This window comes from Cebus imitator, unplaced genomic scaffold (genome assembly GCF_001604975.1).
Source record: "Cebus imitator isolate Cc_AM_T3 unplaced genomic scaffold, Cebus_imitator-1.0 Scaffold71, whole genome shotgun sequence".
In the NCBI taxonomy this organism is placed as follows: Eukaryota; Metazoa; Chordata; class Mammalia; order Primates; family Cebidae; genus Cebus; species Cebus imitator.
The window spans coordinates 2,267,772-2,271,356 of NW_016107386.1; positions in this window are offsets into that span (position 1 = coordinate 2,267,772).

Below are 3,585 nucleotides of genomic sequence, written 5' to 3' on the forward strand. Positions count from 1 at the left end.
TTTTGAGATGGAGTCTCACTCCGTTGCCCAGGCTGCGGTGCAGTGGTGAAATCTTGGCTTTACTGCAGCCTCCGCTTCCTCGGTTCAAGCAATTAGCTGGGATTTCAGCCGTGTGCCACCATGCTTGGCTAATTTTTGTATTTTTAGTAGAGACAGGGTTTCACCATGATGGCCAGGCTGGTCTCAAACTCCTGACCTCATGTGATCTGCCCGCCTCAGCCTCCCAAAGTGCTGGAATTACAGGCATGAGCCAACATGCCCAGCCCTTCCCCTTAGTTTCTTTGTGTCAACAAAGGAAGTTGAAAGTTTCTTTGTGTCAAGATTCCAACCTTTCCTCCAGTGTAGATAAATATTTTTTGTGTCCATACCCCAGCCAGGAATGATGGAGGAATTAGATGGAATGGACCCAAAGCAGGTCACCATGAGGCAGATGGCACAAAGGATGACACGAACTTTCTGTGTGTTCCCACTCTTTCTTTGTTCTGCTCCTGGAGAGGTACCCACCAATGGCAGATTCCTCTCATCCTTTCTCTGGGTTACCATTATGTGGTGACTAAGCTTCACCATCCACAGGAGGAGTATCAGGCCTTTTCCTCCCTCGTGACAAAGTCAAGGGAAGGGATATGTTGTCCAAGAAGCAAAAACTTACTTTCAGCGTCCATTGTTTTATCATCTGTGTTCTCTGCTTATGTCATCAAAGATCTATCTGCTCCTTGGGTCCTTAGGTTTCTTTGAGTCATCAGCATAAACATCTGATAAAAGCTGTGAGCCCACTATCTAGAAGAAAGAAAATGCAAGAATTCCCATGCAGTTTTATATCTCTGAAGCTCATCTGTGGGTCTTCAGACCCTGTGATCTAGGCTGGGTGTGGTGGCTCACGCCTCTAATCCCATTACTTTGGGAGGCCAAGGCAGGTGGATCACTTGAGGTCAGGGTTGAGTTCAAGACCAACCTGGCCAACATGGTAAAACCCTACCTATACTAAAAATGCAAAATTAGCTGGGCGTGGTGGCGCACGCCTGTAATACCAGCTACTTGGGAGGCTGAGGCCAGAGAATCACTTGAACCTGGGAGGCGGAGGTTGCAGTGAGCCAAGATGGCACCACTGCACTCCAGCCTGAGCAACAGAGCAAGACTGTCTCAAAACAAAAAAAACAAAAAAGCCTGTGATCTAGTGTAACCATCAGTCTTCCGTTTTATAGAAGAGACAGGCTCAGAGAAAGGAGAAGACTTGCTTAAGGTCACACAATGAGTTTGTAGCAGGACTGAGACTAGACCCAATCCCTCAAATCTCTGTCAAGGATGGCCTTGGGGCACAGTAAAGAGTTGCATGTACGGCAGGGCGCGGTGGCTCAAGCCTGTAATCCCAGCACTGTGGGAGGCCGAGGCGGGTGGATCACGAGGTCAAGAGATCGAGACCATCCTGGTCAACATGGTGAAACCCCGTCTCTACTAAAAATACAAAAAAAATTAGCTGGGCATGGTGGCGCGTGCCTGTAATCCCAGCGACTCAGGAGGCTGGGGCAGGAGAATTGCCTGAACCCAGGAGGCGGAGGTTGCGGTGAGCCGAGATCGCGCCATTGCACTCCAGCCTGGGTAACAAGAGCGAAACTCCGTCTCAAAAAAAAAAAAAGAGTTGCATGTGAAGGGTGGATCCTGAGCATGTCATGCGTAATCCAAGCAAAGTAACACTGTGACCGGTTCTCGTGATGCCCTCTGCTTTTCCTTCATGGCACTTCTCATTGCACCATATACTTACTTGGGTAATTATTTACTTGTCTTCTCCTATACATTGTAAGTTCCCAAGGGCTTCCTAAGTGCCTGGATTAGGTTTTTTTTTTTGAGACCGGGTCTCACAATCTCAGCTCACTGCAATCTCCACCTCCCAGGCTCAGGTGATCCTCCCATCTCAGCCTCCCAAGTAGTTGGGACCACAGGTGCATACCACCATGCCTGGCTAATTTTTTGTATTTTTGGTAGAGACAGGGTTTTACCATGTTGCTCAAGCTCGTCTTAAACTCCTGAGCTCAAGCGATTTGCCCACCTGGGCCTCCTAAAGTGCTGGGATTACAGGTGTGAATCACCATGCATGGTCCAGTTTCCATTTTTTAAGGTAGATTCAAATTTAGTGGAACTGAAGCAGAGAATTGCTAGTAGGCTGAAAAGTGCCCCAGAGCCCAAGCCTACAGATGGGATCCAGAAAAAAACAGCAGGTTGGCATTCAGATTGTTTTTTTGTTTGTTGGTTTTTTGAGACAGAGTCTCCCTCTGTCACCCAGGCTGGAATGCAGTGGAGTGATCTCGGCTTACTGCAACCTCTGCCTCTCGAGTTCAAGTGATTCTCCTGCCGTAGCCTCTGAGTAGCTGGGATTACAAGCGCATGCCACCATGCCCAGCCAATTTTTGTATTTTTAGTAGAGATAGGGTTTTGCCATGTTGGTCAGGCTGGTCCTGAACTCCTGACCTCAGGCAATCTGACAACCTCAACTTCCCAAAGTGCTGGGATTACAGGTGTGAGCCACTGCACCAGCCTCAGATTATTTAGTCTTAGCCATTGGTTGGGTTCTGAATGTCAGCTTCTCCGTCTCAAAATACTCTCCTTTCTTGCTTTCCAGTATTTCTTTCTCTCCTGGTTTTCCTCATGCCCTTCTGGTGGCCCCTTCTCTGCTCTCCCTTATAGACTCATCCCTTTCAACTTGAATTTTAAATTGTAGGCCCCACAGCTCAGACCTAAGCCTCTTTTCCAAACCACCCCTAATCCCATGGCTTTAAACACCATCGCTTTGCAGATATGTAGAGGCTCCTAAGTGTATATCCCCAGAACTCTCTCTTCTGAAATCCAAAACCTATCTATCCAATTGCCTTTTTTTCCTTCTCTCTCTCTCTGTCACCCAGGCTGGAGTGCAGTGGTGCAATCATAGCTCACTGCAGCCCCAAACTCCTGGGCTCCAGCGATCCTCCCATCTCAGCCTCCAGAGTAACTGGGACTACAGGTGTGTGCCACTAACACCCTGCTAATGTTTTAATTTTTTGTAGAAATGGGGTCTCACTATGTTGCCCAGGCTGCCCTCGAACTCCTGGGCTCAAGTGATCCTCTTCCTTCTCAGCTTCCCAAAGTGTTGAGATTACAGGAATGAGCCACCATGCCTAGTCCAACTGCCTATTTGATACATTAATGTGGACCTGTAATGGTTAAATTTAACATGTTCAAAATGGATCTTAGACTCACACCTTCCCAATCTTTCCCAACTCAGTAAATGACACCAACATCCATCTAGTTGTTCAAGTCAAAATTTAGAAGTCTTAGGCCGGGCGCAGTGGCTCACGCCTGTAACCCCAGCACTTTGGGAGGCCAGGGCGGGCAGATCACGAGGTTGAAAGTTTGAGACCAGTTTGGCCAACATAGTGAAACCCTGTCTCTACTAAAAATACAAAAAAATTAGCCGGGCGTGGTGGTGTGTGCCTGTTGTCACAGCTACTTAGGAGGCTGAGGCAAGGAGAATCACTTGAACCTGGGAGGCAGAAGTTGCAGTGAGCTGAGATCACACCATTGCACTCCAGCCCAGGCAACAGTGCGTGACTCTGT